Source organism: Bombina bombina, chromosome 5 (genome assembly GCF_027579735.1).
Source record: "Bombina bombina isolate aBomBom1 chromosome 5, aBomBom1.pri, whole genome shotgun sequence".
Classification (NCBI taxonomy): domain Eukaryota; kingdom Metazoa; phylum Chordata; class Amphibia; order Anura; family Bombinatoridae; genus Bombina; species Bombina bombina.
Window position 1 is genome coordinate 1,147,990,404 of NC_069503.1, and position 16,570 is coordinate 1,148,006,973.

Sequence of the window (16,570 nt, forward strand, 5' to 3'; positions counted from 1 at the left end):
CCAACACATTGATATGAGCTTGTTGGACAAAACCATGGGCATTAACATGGAGTTGCCCCCCTTTGTTGCTATAATGGCTACCACTCTTTCCACAAGATTTTTGAATGTGTCTCTGGAAATGTATGCCTATTAAGCCAACAACATATGTGAGGTCAGGCACTGATGTCAGACAAGAAGGTCTGGCTCACAATTGTTCCAATTTATCCCAAAGGTGTTCATTGTGGTTTAGATCAGAGCTTTGTGCAGGCAACTCAAGTTCCGCCACACAAAAATTGTTAATCCATGTCTGCATGGACATTGCTTTGTGCACAGGGACACAGTGATGCTGGTACAGGAAAGGACCTTCCCCAAACAGGAAAGGGATTTTCCCAACAAAAAAAATGGAAGTACCCAATTGTCTAAAATGTCTTTGTATCCTGTAGCATTAAGATGACTCTTCACTGGGGCATAGCCCAAACCCTGAAAAACAGCCCCAGACCATTGTAGTAAGTAGCATTCTCCTGGAATCCATCACACCCTGATTCCTTCATCAGCTTACTAGGTAGTGAAGCGTGATTTATCACTCCAGAGAACCCATTTCCACTACTCCAGTCAAAATTTGTCTACGGTTGTTTCATAGTTATATGCACCTGCTAGCAATGGGTGTGACTGAAACACCTGAACTCAAACATTAGTAGGGGTGTCCTCATACTTTTGGCCATATAGTGTATCTGCTGTCAATCACAAAGGACAGCTATGGCTTTGATGCATGAGAGAGGATAGGTTTTTATTATATCACACGTACGACTGTATTTCATCAACCTCAGTGCAGCCGCTCTAAAACTGACTTCTGTTAAATCTTTGTTTTGCTGTAACAGCCTCAGTTTTCTGTACTATTCTATAAACACAAAAGCTAATTCTCTTTTTCTCTTTTCCTTTTTTTTTTACTTCTGTGTTTAAATCCTGTTTGCATTGCTTTATGTGCTCTGTGTGCTTGTATTGTGTATATACTGTGACCGTAATGCCACATGTCCTGTGCTTCCTCATGCCGCATCTCGTGTGCTTCCTAATGCTGCATGTCTTGTGCTTCCTAATGCCGCATGTCCTGTGCTTCCTCATGCCACATGTCCTGTGCTTCCTCATGCCACATGTCCTGTGCTTCCTCATGCCGCATGTCCTGTGCTTCCTCATGCCGCATGTCCTGTGCTTCCTAATGCCGCATCTCCTGTGCTTCCTAATGCCGCATGTCCTGTGCTTCCTCATGCCGCATCTCGTGTGCTTCCTAATGCTGCATGTCTTGTGCTTCCTAATGCCGCATGTCCTGTGCTTCCTAATGCCGCATGTCCTGTGCTTCCTAATGCCGCATCTCCTGTGCTTCCTAATGCCGCATCTCCTGTGCTTCCTAATGCCGCATCTCCTGTGCTTCCTAATGCCGCATCTCCTGTGCTTCCTCATGCCGCATGTCTTGTGCTTCCTCATGCCGCATCTCCTGTGCTTCCTCATGCCGCATCTCCTGTGCTTCCTCATGCCGCATCTCCTGTGCTTCCTCATGCCGCATCTCCTGTGCTTCCTAATGCCACATCTCCTGTGCTTCCTCATGCCGCATCTCCTGTGCTTCCTCATGCCGCATGTCCTGTGCTTCCTCATGCCGCATGTCCTGTGCTTCCTCATGCCGCATGTCCTGTGCTTCCTCATGCCGCATGTCCTGTGCTTCCTCATGCCGCATCTCCTGTGCTTCCTCATGCCGCATGTCCTGTGCTTCCTCATGCCGCATGTCCTGTGCTTCCTCATGCCGCATGTCCTGTGCTTCCTCATGCCGCATCTCCTGTGCTTCCTCATGCCGCATGTCCTGTGCTTCCTCATGCCGCATCTCCTGTGCTTCCTCATGCCGCATCTCCTGTGCTTCCTCATGCCGCATGTCCTGTGCTTCCTCATGCCGCATCTCCTGTGCTTCCTCATGCCGCATCTCCTGTGCTTCCTCATGCCGCATCTTGTGCTTTATGTGCTCTGTGTGCTTGTATTGTGTATATACTGTGACCGGAATGTCACATCTCATGTGCGTCTTTTAACCTCTGCATGTTTGCTTCCTATATCTTCTTTGCGTTCATGCTTTTGTATTTGCTGTACGTTACATTGTGTTTGTGTGTGGTGCATCGGTCTTGTCCTCATGCTGCTCGCCTGCTTGTATGTTCATGGTGTACCTGCTGATGCGCACAATGTATCAGGGTCTGTCCCCAACTGGTCCCAGCCTCCGAGGGTATCTTTCTAAATCTGGTTCTGAAGCTTCAGGCGATTGGCCCATATGCAAGTCAGACACCTCCAGCATGGCAGGGCCACAGCGGCTCCCCCAATTCCAGGTAAACTTATTCCTAGGTGAGCTTAATGCACCCTTTAATCAGAAATGAAATGCTGCTATCAATATGTTGGATTTATATGAAAGCCAATCTGGGCAGAGCTAGTGAGATATTTATGAACAAGCACCAAAGGCAAATAAAGTACTTTATGACTGAGGCATCCTGTTCAGTTCCTCTGTATACAGCACATTAGCTAGCCTATTATATAGAGAGTACATTAGTTATTATATAGAGACCGTACATTAGTTATTATATAGAGAGAGAGAGACAGTACATTAGTTATTATATAGAGAGAGACCGTACATTAGTTATTATATAGAGAGAGACAGTACATTAGTTATTATATAGAGACCGTACATTAGTTATTATATAGAGAGAGACAGTACATTAGTTATTATATAGAGAGAGACAGTACATTAGTTATTATATAGAGACCGTACATTAGTTATTATATAGAGAGAGACCGTACATAAGTTATTATATAGAGAGAGACAGTACATTAGTTATTATATAGAGAGAGACCGTACATTAGTTATATAGAGAGAGACAGTGCATTAGTTATTATATAGAGAGAGACCGTACATTAGTTATTATATAGAGAGAGGCCGTACATTAGTTATTATATAGAGAGAGGCCGTACATTAGTTATTATATAGAGAGAGACAGTGCATTAGTTATTATATAGAGAGACCGTACATTAGTTATTATATAGAGAGAGACAGTACATTAGTTATTATATAGAGACCGTACATTAGTTATTATATAGAGAGAGACAGTACATTAGTTATTATATAGAGAGAGACCGTACATTAGTTATTATATAGAGAGAGACAGTGCATTAGTTATTATATAGAGAGAGACCGTACATTAGTTATTATATAGAGAGAGGCCGTGCATTAGTTATTATATAGAGAGACCGTACATTAGTTATTATATAGAGAGAGACAGTACATTAGTTATTATATAGAGACCGTACATTAGTTATTATATAGAGAGAGACAGTACATTAGTTATTATATAGAGAGACCGTACATTAGTTATTATATAGAGAGAGACAGTACATTAGTTATTATATAGAGACCGTACATTAGTTATTATATAGAGAGAGACAGTACATTAGTTATTATATAGAGAGACAGTACATTAGTTATTATATAGAGACCGTACATTAGTTATTATATAGAGAGAGACAGTACATTAGTTATTATATAGAGAGTACATTAGTTATTATATAGAGACCGTACATTAGTTATTATATAGAGAGAGACAGTGCATTAGTTATTATATAGAGAGAGACAGTACATTAGTTATTATATAGAGAGAGACAGTACATTAGTTATTATATAGAGAGAGACCGTACATTAGTTATTATATAGACAGTACATTAGTTATTATATAGAGACCGTACATTAGTTATTATATAGAGACCGTACATTAGTTATTATATAGAGAGACAGTACATTAGTTATTATATAGAGACCGTACATTAGTTATTATATAGAGACAGTACATTAGTTATTATATAGAGAGACAGTACATTAGTTATTATATAGAGACAGTACATTAGTTATTATATAGAGAGTACATTAGTTATTATATAGAGACCGTACATTAGTTATTATATATAGAGAGACCGTACATTAGTTATTATATAGAGAGAGACAGTACATTAGTTATTATATAGAGAGACAGTACATTAGTTATTATATAGAGAGAGACAGTACATTAGTTATTATATAGAGACCGTACATTAGTTATTATATAGAGAGACCGTACATTAGTTATTATATAGAGAGAGACAGTACATTAGTTATTATATAGAGAGACAGTACATTAGTTATTATATAGAGAGAGACAGTACATTAGTTATTATATAGAGACCGTACATTAGTTATTATATAGAGAGACCGTACATTAGTTATTATATAGAGAGACAGTACATTAGTTATTATATAGAGACCGTACATTAGTTATTATATAGAGAGAGACAGTGCATTAGTTATTATATAGAGAGAGACAGTACATTAGTTATTATATAGAGAGACAGTACATTAGTTATTATATAGAGACCGTACATTAGTTATTATATAGAGAGACCGTACATTAGTTATTATATAGAGAGAGACCGTACATTAGTTATTATATAGAGAGAGACAGTACATTAGTTATTATATAGAGACCGTACATTAGTTATTATATAGAGACAGTACATTAGTTATTATATAGAGAGACAGTACATTAGTTATTATATAGAGACAGTACATTAGTTATTATATAGAGAGACAGTACATTAGTTATTATATAGAGAGAGACCGTACATTAGTTATTATATAGAGACAGTACATTAGTTATTATATAGAGACCGTACATTAGTTATTATATAGAGACAGTACATTAGTTATTATATAGAGACCGTACATTAGTTATTATATAGAGACAGTACATTAGTTATTATATAGAGAGACAGTACATTAGTTATTATATAGAGACCGTACATTAGTTATTATATAGAGACAGTACATTAGTTATTATATAGAGAGACAGTACATTAGTTATTATATAGAGAGAGACAGTACATTAGTTATTATATAGAGAGACAGTACATTAGTTATTATATAGAGAGAGACCGTACATTAGTTATTATATAGAGAGACAGTACATTAGTTATTATATAGAGAGAGACCGTACATTAGTTATTATATAGAGAGAGACCGTACATTAGTTATTATATAGAGAGACAGTACATTAGTTATTATATAGAGACAGTACATTAGTTATTATATAGAGACAGTACATTAGTTATTATATAGAGAGACAGTACATTAGTTATTATATAGAGACCGTACATTAGTTATTATATAGAGAGACAGTACATTAGTTATTATATAGAGACCGTACATTAGTTATTATACAGAGAGAGACCGTACATTAGTTATTATATAGAGAGAGACAGTACATTAGTAGTTATATATAGAGACAGTGCATTAGTAGTTATATATAGAGAGACAGTGCATTAGTAATTATATATAGAGAGACAGTGCATTAGTAGTTATATAGAGAGACAGTACATTAGTTATTATATAGAGAGACAGTACATTAGTTATTATATAGAGAGAGACCGTACATTAGTTATTATATAGAGAGAGACCGTACATTAGTTATTATATAGAGAGACAGTACATTAGTTATTATATAGAGACAGTACATTAGTTATTATATAGAGAGACAGTACATTAGTTATTATATAGAGACCGTACATTAGTTATTATATAGAGAGACAGTACATTAGTTATTATATAGAGACCGTACATTAGTTATTATATAGAGAGACAGTACATTAGTTATTATATAGAGACCGTACATTAGTTATTATACAGAGAGAGACCGTACATTAGTTATTATATAGAGAGAGACAGTACATTAGTAGTTATATATAGAGACAGTGCATTAGTAGTTATATATAGAGAGACAGTGCATTAGTAATTATATATAGAGAGACAGTGCATTAGTAGTTATATATAGAGAGACAGTGCATTAGTAGTTATATATATAGAGAGAGAGACAGTGCATTAGTAGTTATATATATAGAGACAGTGCATTAGTAGTTATATATAGAGAGACAGTGCATTAGTAGTTATATATAGAGAGACAGTGCATTAGTAGTTATATATAGAGACAGTGCATTAGTAGTTATATATATAGAGAGACAGTGCATTAGTAGTTATATATAGACAGACAGTGCATTAGTAATTATATATAGACAGACAGTGCATTAGTAGTTATATATAGAGAGACAGTGCATTAGTAGTTATATATATATAGAGACAGTGCATTAGTAGTTATATATATATAGAGACTGTGCATTAGTAGTTATATATATATAGAGACAGTGCATTAGTAGTTATATATAGAGAGAGACTGTGCATTAGTAGTTATAGAGAGAGAGAGAGACAGTGCATTAGTAGTTATATATATATAGAGACAGTGCATTAGTAATTATATATAGAGAGACAGTGCATTAGTAGTTATATAGAGAGAGAGAGACAGTGCATTAGTAGTTATATATATATAGAGACAGTGCATTAGTAATTATATATAGAGAGACAGTGCATTAGTAGTTATATATAGAGAGAGAGACAGTGCATTAGTAATTATATATAGAGAGACAGTGCATTAGTAGTTATATATAGAGAGAGAGACAGTGCATTAGTAATTATATATAGAGAGACAGTGCATTAGTAGTTATATATAGAGAGACACTGCATTAGTAGTTATATATAGAGAGACACTGCATTAGTAGTTATATATAGAGAGACAGTGCATTAGTAGTTATATATAGAGAGACAGTGCATTAGTAGTTATATATAGAGAGACAGTGCATTAGTAGTTATATATAGAGAGACAGTGCATTAGTAGTTATATATAGAGAGACAGTGCATTAGTAGTTATATATAGAGAGACAGTGCATTAGTAGTTATATATAGAGAGACAGTGCATTAGTAGTTATATATAGAGAGACAGTGCATTAGTAGTTATATATAGAGACAGTGCATTAGTAGTTATATAGAGAGAGACAGTGCATTAGTAGTTATATATAGAGAGACAGTGCATTAGTAGTTATATATAGAGAGACAGTGCATTAGTAGTTATATATAGAGAGACAGTGCATTAGTAGTTATATATAGAGAGACACTGCATTAGTAGTTATATATAGAGAGACAGTGCATTAGTAGTTATATATAGAGAGACAGTGCATTAGTAGTTATATATATAGAGACAGTGCATTAGTAGTTATATATATATAGAGACAGTACATTAGTAGTTATATATATAGAGAGACAGTGCATTAGTAGTTATATATAGACAGACAGTGCATTAGTAGTTATATATATAGAGAGACAGTGCATTAGTAGTTATATATATATAGAGAGAGACAGTGCATTAGTAGTTATATATATATAGAGAGAGACAGTGCATTAGTAGTTATATATATATATATATAGAGAGAGACAGTGCATTAGTAGTTATATATATATAGAGAGAGACAGTGCATTAGTAGTTATATATATAGACAGACAGTGCATTAGTAGTTATATATATAGAGAGACAGTGCATTAGTAGTTATATATATATATAGAGAGACAGTGCATTAGTAGTTATATATAGACAGACAGTGCATTAGTAGTTATATATAGACAGACAGTGCATTAGTAGTTATATATAGACAGACAGTGCATTAGTAGTTATATATATAGAGAGACAGTGCATTAGTAGTTATTTATAGAGAGACAGTGCATTAGTAGTTATATATATATATATAGAGAGAGAGACAGTGCATTAGTAGTTATATAGAGAGACAGTGCATTAGTAGTTATATATAGAGAGACAGTGCATTAGTAGTTATATATAGAGAGACAGTGCATTAGTAGTTATATATAGAGAGACAGTGCATTAGTAGCTATATATAGAGAGACAGTGCATTAGTAGTTATATAGAGAGACAGTGCATTAGTAGTTATATAGAGAGACAGTGCATTAGTAGTTATATATAGAGAGACAGTGCATTAGTAGTTATATAGAGAGACAGTGCATTAGTAGTTATATATATATATATATATATAGAGAGAGAGAGACAGTGCATTAGTAGTTATATATATATATAGAGAGAGAGAGAGACAGTGCATTAGTAGTTATATATAGAGAGACAGTGCATTAGTAGTTATATATATATATAGAGAGAGACAGTGCATTAGTAGTTATATATAGAGAGACAGTGCATTAGTAGTTATATATATATATATAGAGACAGTGCATTAGTAGTTATATATATAGAGAGACTGCATTAGTAGTTATATATATATAGAGACAGTGCATTAGTAGTTATATATAGACAGACAGTGCATTAGTAGTTATATATATATATATAGAGACAGTGCATTAGTAGTTATATATATATATATAGAGACAGTGCATTAGTAGTTATATATATAGAGAGACAGTGCATTAGTAGTTATATATAGACAGACAGTGCATTAGTAATTATATATAGACAGACAGTGCATTAGTAGTTATATATAGAGAGACAGTGCATTGGTAGTTATATATAGAGAGACAGTGCATTAGTAGTTATATATATAGAGAGACAGTGCATTAGTAGTTATATATATAGAGAGACAGTGCATTAGTAGTTATATATAGAGAGACAGTGCATTAGTAGTTATATATAGAGAGACAGTGCATTAGTAGTTATATATAGAGAGACAGTGCATTAGTAGTTATATATAGAGAGACAGTGCATTAGTAGTTATATATAGAGAGACAGTGCATTAGTAGTTATATATAGAGAGACAGTGCATTAGTAGTTATATATATATAGAGAGAGAGACAGTGCATTAGTAGTTATATATAGAGAGACAGTGCATTAGTAGTTATATATATAGAGACAGTGCATTAGTAGTTATATAGAGAGAGACAGTGCATTAGTAGTTATATATAGAGAGACAGTGCATTAGTAGTTATATATAGAGAGACAGTGCATTAGTAGTTATATATAGAGAGACAGTGCATTAGTAGTTATATATATAGAGACAGTGCATTAGTAGTTATATAGAGAGAGACAGTGCATTAGTAGTTATATATATAGACAGACAGTGCATTAGTAGTTATATATATAGAGAGACAGTGCATTAGTAGTTATATATATAGACAGACAGTGCATTAGTAGTTATATATATAGAGAGACAGTGCATTAGTAGTTATATATAGAGAGACAGTGCATTAGTAGTTATATATAGAGAGACAGTGCATTAGTAGTTATATATAGAGAGACAGTTCATTAGTAGTTATATATAGAGAGACAGTCTATTAGTAGTTATATATAGAGAGACAGTCTATTAGTAGTTATATATAGAGAGACAGTGCATTAGTAGTTATATATAGAGAGACAGTGCATTAGTAGTTATATATATATAGAGACAGTGCATTAGTAGTTATATATAGAGAGACAGTGCATTAGTAGTTATATATAGAGAGACAGTGCATTAGTAGTTATATATAGAGAGACAGTCTATTAGTAGTTATATATAGAGAGACAGTCTATTAGTAGTTATATATAGAGAGACAGTGCATTAGTAGTTATATATAGAGAGACAGTGCATTAGTAGTTATATATATATAGAGACAGTCTATTAGTAGTTATATAAAGAGAGACAGTCTATTAGTAGTTATATATAGAGAGACAGTCTATTAGTAGTTATATAGAGAGACTGCATTAGTGTTTATAGGGAGAGGGTTACCAGATTCGTCTGATATAAAGTGCTGTATATTTCAAGGGATTGATGATAAAACATATCATAGTCTTATAATAATGACTTTCACTTATTCTTCGCATTATTGGCATCACCTCTGTTCATGCGTTTATTTGCCAGTCACTCATCATCTTCATTCCTTTCACTTTTTTTTTAGTGTTTCTGGATGTTCCATCAGTCCATGTCACAAGAGGAGGTGGGCAGTGACCCCTTCCTCTTTCAGAACATAAAGGACACAGTCTGTGCGTGAAAGGGGGTGGCCCCTGTGTACACTCGGAGTCACTGCCTAGGGTGACTTTTTGGGAAACAGACCTCTCTTTCCAGCATTCAAGTCCTGTTGTTTCATCCATTTGTATATCTGCTGTCGCATGATTCATCCTTCTCGCTCTGGATGTTTTCCCTTTTTATACCCAGCCCTCTTTATTGTCTCTCTGTTCCCTACCCCAATAGGCATTAACTTTCACTGTTAGCAAGTTAGTGTCTTTTCATGCACTGAATGAGTTAAACACTCCATGCTCACCCAGCCCCTGAGGTCCTGTGTGTCTGATCTCCACCCCTGAGGTCCTGTGTGTCTGATCTCCACCCCTGAGGTCCTGTGTGTCTGATCTCCACCCCTGAGGTCCTGTGTGTCTGATCTCCACCCCTGAGGTCCTGTGTGTCTGATTTCCACCCCTGAGGTCCTGTGTGTCCGATCTCCACCCCTGAGGTCCTGTGTGTCTGATCCCCGACCCTGAGGCTCAGCAATCAAGCTCCAAGCATCACGATCACATGTGGCCCTTCACCATTCCAGCTTCCTGTGGTTTTGTTACATTTGTTATATCCATAGTTTTATTGGAATCCACTTACTTTGCCTTTCCATGAACCTCTCTCATCTTCTTACATTCACCTGCGTTTATATTATGTGACGGTGGTTTTACCCTAAAATAATTGTATATGAATAATTTTACCCCAAGCTAACCATCACACAGTGCCTATGCAATGCTCTTGTCTCTAAAGCTCTAGCCTGAAGGATTTATTCTGTTTCTTTTGAATGATTAGACGTGTTTTAGAAATCTCTCAAATGCATTTCCAGCATTATGATCCTCGGTTCAATAATGGAGGAACCGCATTGTAGAAGCCTATGCACTAGGTTCAATAAAATGGCAGCCTTTGTAAATGTGTTTTTTGGAGTTGCCATATTTAAAACAGTCCCCACATTTTGTACAAAGACCACCGTTTAGTGTATATAAGATACCCACCACATTGTTCTCAGTGGTGCTTCCCTTAGAATTATTGGTAATTTTTGGGTGAAGGAGTTAAATTTAGAATTTTAATTTCTATCAATTCTGTAAATCCTTCAGTGGAAGATTTGTGGCCTGTTGGTGGGATTAATATTTACTGACTCCTAACACTAAAAAGATTGTACATAAGTATTTGTAAGATGTGGCCTCTTTGTTGCTTCCCTCAATGCAAAAGGAAAAGTAAAATGATATCATATTAAATCATTGTTTGTGTGTCTGTCAGTATCGTCGTTTTGCAACACAAAAGGGTCATTGAAGCTTTGGATTTTTCTTTCCTAAACAAGTTGAACATTATCTCTACTACATTGTTTTGTATCATCTGCAGACAGACAGACCTCCCTTCCCCTTGTAGTCCTTTGCTGATATCACTTATAAATACTAAACAAAACAGGCCCTACAACTGACCCCTGAGGAACACCACTAGTGACCGCCCCTTCCTTCTAATTGACTCCACTTACTAACAAGTCTAGATCAAGGTAATGCACTGTCAATGCTTTGCTGAAATCTAGATAAGCTCTATCACCACCCTGGTCTAACACTTTGGTTACATAATTAAAGAAGTCCGATTACTCTGACGTGATTGATCTAAAGTAAATGTACGCTTTTTTTGGTCCTCTATATAGTCTGCCTTTTTTTTTTTGAGGGTTTTTTTTTTTTTTGAGTATTACATTTTTATTGAGAAAAAATAACACATACACATTGTAGAAAAATGACAAATTATCAGATATTTACAGCATATCTTTGTCCATTAGAAACAGCATTCCTCTTTTTGTTTTTGAGTCCATAAGCTAATCATATAGTGACATAGAGGAACTACATCTAGAGGAGAAGACAACCTTCCAATGACATAACTACCGGTAACTGTTGTGGAGATACATGAGCCAGAACTAGGCACATCTTTTATGCATACCCACTTACCAAGTATAAAGTAATGTTAAAGGGATACTAACCCCAAATTTTTCAGATAGAGCTTGCAATTTTAAGCAACTTTCTAATTTACTCCTATTGTCAATTTTTCTTTGTTCTCATGTTATCTTGATTTGAAAAAGCAGTAATAAAAGGTTAGGAGCCGGCCTATTTTTAGTTCAGCACCTGGGTAGTGCTTGCTGATTGGTTTGCTACATTTAGGTTTGCTACAAATCAGCAAGTGCTACCCAGGTGCTGAACAAAAAAAGGTCCGGCTCTAAAGCTTACAGTACTGCTTTTTCAAATCAAGATAGCATGAGAACAAAGAAAAATTGATAATAGGAGTAAATTAGAAAGGTGCTTAAAATCTCATGCTCTATCTGAATCATGAAAGAAAAAAATTGGGTATAGTGTCCCTTTAAGCGGAATAAAAACTACCACTTTTAGATTGCCATGCTCACTTAGATGGGTTCGGTCAGCTATGCATCATTGAAAGGGTAATTTTACATCTCCTGTCTAGTTGAGGGGACCACCCAGTGATCTAATAATTTCCTAAATATATTTGGGGCAGAGCGTAATACTATTCCAACTTTTGTTGAGTAGGGATAACATCATTATAGCATTTACTGTAATATAATTATGTTTAGTGAAAAGGAACAGTTGCAATGTGCCTTATATTTCTAGGTAAAAGGTTGCATCCTATAAGCGATTGGTCCCCCTGTGACTTCAGCCACTAGGTTAGAACCATGTAAGTGTAAACCTATTGGGAAACCTCTGCCCTATTATGTGTGGATTGGCTATGACATATATTTGCTATAAAAATAAAAAACATTCCCCTCACATGGGTGTTGTGTCTGCTAAGGTAGATGTTTGAAGGTTGCCGATTTTATGTGGCAGCATTTATTATTGGGGTATAGTGAGCTATTCCAGCTTATAAATTATGAGGGCACCAATTCGAAGTATTAAAGAGACAGTCAACACCAGAATTGTTGTTGTTTTAAAAGATAGATAATCCCTTTATTACCCATTCCCCAGTTTTGCAAAACCAACACAGTTATATTAATATACTTTCTACCTCTGTGATTAACTTGTATCTAAGCATCTTCTGACAGCCCCACGATCACATGACATTTTAGTTATTATCTATTGACTTTCATTTTAGCCAATTAGTGCAGTGTCTGCCACTATCCTCATGCTTGATCACAACCTTATCTATATGGTTTACATTAACTAGCTGTCCCCTGTTGTGAAAAGCAAATAAAGAAGCATGTGATAAGAGGCGGCCTTCAAGGGCTTAGAAATTATCATATGAACCTTCCTAGGTTTAGCTTTCAACTAAGAATACCAAGAGAACAAAGCAAAATTGGTGATAAAAGTAAATTGGAAAGTTGTTTAAAATTACATGCCCTAGATGCTCTAGATGTTCTGGAGTTCCGGTGGAGGAGGAGCTGCACAGCTGCAGCTCAGCTCGTTTCTCCAGTCCCCTGGATTTTGGCGGAGCTCTTTTCGCGCCAGCCCCTGCTCTGGGGCTTCCCTTGGATAGTACCAAGAACCACTCCGGAACCCCTGACAGTGGCACAACATCCCACTGTTATACCCTAATCACCAGTTGTTTTGGCCTTTCGGAGAACAGCTTTACAACCTACTGATCTCAAACAAAATTATGGCTGCCTCTTATTACACCTAACTTTACTACACTGCTCTGCCATTTTCAATCAAACTGCCTCACATCGTAGGCTGTATCCTTCCTTGGAGACAAGACGTTTGCTGCGGTTCCTGGCCCTCCCCCCTCCGTGTGCTTGCCTCACCTGACAGCCCAGCGTGAAAACCATCAACACAAACCATCTCTCTGCTGTACCTGTTGTCTCTCCGGTCCTGTCGGCTGGGGCCTGTCCTTCTCCCTCCCCCACCGGTGCTGCGCGGGAGGGAGTTGGGCCCGGTCTGGAGAGTGGACCTGGAGTGCAGCTTGCCCCTGCGTTGCTTGGCCGCCCGGCGCGGCGCCGCCCACTCCCCCCCCCACCGGTGCTGCGTGGGGGGAGCTGAGCGCGGTCCTCAGCGGGAGAGCCGACATAGGAGGCCCTGATACGGCGTCTGGGCCGAAATTAGCCCGACAACGATCTGCGGGCTATCACAGAGGATAACTGACGGTAGGATTCTCTGGAGGGGGTGAGTTTGCCGGCCACGCTGGAGATAACCTAACTGTGGGAACTGTTTTCGCCTGTAGCAAGGGGATGGAAGAACAGCCTTAGGAAATATTTTATTCTCTCTGAACTCAGCTAAGATTGGGACCAACAAGGGTTTGAGTGTGAAGAGAAGAAAGAGACATTCTTTATACTGTTTAAACTCTTATGCTCGCAAACTTTTGCTCCATATCAGTCCTTTAATTACTGAGGACACTGCACAAGTTCTCCTTCTATGGCTCTGCAGCAAAACCCCTGTGAAGTACCTCAGACCGAGTAACATTTCATTTAAAAACTTGACTCTACAAAAACAAGACTCTGGGTCACTTTAAAATATATTGAAGAGGCTGTTTTTCTTCTGTTTTTCTATCTGTTTGTATCTTTTTGCAGAATTAAGTTTACTTTACTTATTAATGGATATTTTAGATTAGATTCATCAGCTTATTGACGGCTACTTAATTCTAGGCCTGCCAGGCCTATTTCTTCTATCACAGCTAGTTTATTGTTGCTGAGAGATTTCTTAATAATAGCTTTACTGTCCATCAGGGTAATCATTCTATACTGAGGATAGGCTGATTTAAGACACACATAGCATGTATTTAGTGTTGTAAAGTAATCTGTATTTTCTAGAGGTTATATTTCAAGGAAGCATTGTATCTCTACCATGTCTCTTATGTAACTGATTGACATCAAACTCTCGGACCTATCCTTGTTAAAGATTAAAGAAAGATAAATCTCTGGGGGTTTACTCAGTAGAGAAGACTAGTTAAACTAAAAGCTTATAGTATGTACCTTCCTTATAAAAACTCTAAAAGATTCTGAGAGGTAACCTAAGCCCCGTAACTAAGTATATTTTAATATCAATCTATCCCAGGCCTTTCCTGGTTAAATATCTGGCTAAGCACAAAATTATATCCATCTTTTTGCTATAAGTAACGCCTCTGCCCCTACTGGCTTTCAGGGCAATAGAAAGGAAATAAGGATACAAATCCAAGGTTAAAACCCCTTTTTATCTAAACTTAATTGTCAACAGTAAAATACCTAAAACGCCCTAGACATAAAAGAAGTCACATTGTGCAAAGGCTATACTGATATATTGGCTATTCAGTAGGTATGAATAATTATTGGGAAAAATGTGAACCAACTTGGTTATTTACTCTTCAAACACGGTAACTGTGGCACATACTGTGGCGACTGTGGCATAACCGTGGTGTGTACAACAATGAGGGTGTAACATTGGCTCTGTGACAAGGGCATAGAGAATAGATTAGGAACTGCAGCAAATTGAGCTGCCTAGGTTTACAATAGATCAATTAAGTTACTAATATAATTCTGTAAAATACACGTAAAAGGGAGTAACAGTAAAGTAGCCCTGGAGGGGAAGAGGGAGGAGAAGAAAAGGGAGAAATTGCTGTAAATTACAATGTAGTATTTAAACACCTTCTCAAAGGGTCAATTTGGCCGAAGGAAGCAATAGACTTTAGAAGTAAAGTAGGGGCTAGGGATATCATAAGTGGAAGAAGCTTTTAGAGCAAATGTGAACACAAAGAGCCGGAGAAGAGAAGGGGTTAAACTCAGAGTCGCTTCTGTAGTGGCTCCACAACTAATCACCTATTAGATTTTGGATACTATTAACAACACGTGACCTTTTTTCACACTATATATCTCCCTCAACTGTCCATCACTATCACTATCACACAGAACCCCTCACATCCCTTCGGTTTTATCACCCCCCTGCAGGGTTTTTTTTTTTTTTTTTTCTCTTCTTTCTCTCCCTCACTCCAAATATTAGCACCCTGGTAAACCTAAAATTAAGAGCACACTTCTAAATCACAAGTGGGTACACCACACATGGATAAATTTTTAAACACTCACGGCAAAACCCCTTCTCCAATCATGGCGAATAGAAACAAAGATAAGAAAATAAAAAGCTCAATAAGCACCTCAGTGGATACTAACCTAGCCTCCAGCAATTTTCCATACCCCTATGAATCTTCCAATACTCAAGCCTTGGTGGATAGTATCTTAGAAGCACTTGCCCCCAAATTTGACACTCTGAGGTCAGAGATTAAGCAAGATATGAGATCACTTTCACAAGAGCTTAGGCAATTCTCTAACAGAGTACAAGAACTTGAGCAACGAGTCTCAGATCTTGAAGATCTAACGGTCACATATACTACAAAATCTAAAATTAATGAAGCAACAATTGAAAAACTTCAGTTTAAAATTGAGGACTTAGAAAACCGCTCTAGACGGAATAATTTCAGAATTGTAGGAGTACCAGAAGAGAAGCAATATGATAACCTAAATAACTTTATTTCTGAAACACTAGTACAACTCCTCAAAATTCCAAGTGCATATCCCAAAATTATTATTGAAAGAGCTCACAGATTAGGGAGACCTGCCTCAGACAACACAGAGAAAGCTAGGCCAAGACCAATTATAGTCAAACTACTGAATTTCCAGGATAAAATTACCCTTTTTCAATATTACCGTAAAAATCAGCCCATTGTACTAGGGAACTCTAGTATTTTTATGTTCCAAGACTTCTCGGTTGAAACGGCA

At 36.6% G+C, this 16,570-nt stretch overlaps 1 protein-coding gene across 19 annotated transcripts in view; it reads left to right on the top strand.

Annotated features, from left to right (window-relative positions):
* Positions 1 to 11,120, top strand: part of PLEC (plectin) — a 476,113-nt gene extending 464,993 nt beyond the window's left edge. For all 19 annotated transcript variants that reach the window (XM_053715478.1, XM_053715475.1, XM_053715480.1 and 16 more), the window contains 2 exons: positions 2,205 to 2,336; positions 9,797 to 11,120. The gene's annotated coding sequence lies outside the window, so the exon portion shown is untranslated. The remainder of the gene's footprint in view (positions 1 to 2,204; positions 2,337 to 9,796) is intronic.
* The last annotated feature ends 5,450 nt before the right edge of the window (positions 11,121 to 16,570 follow it).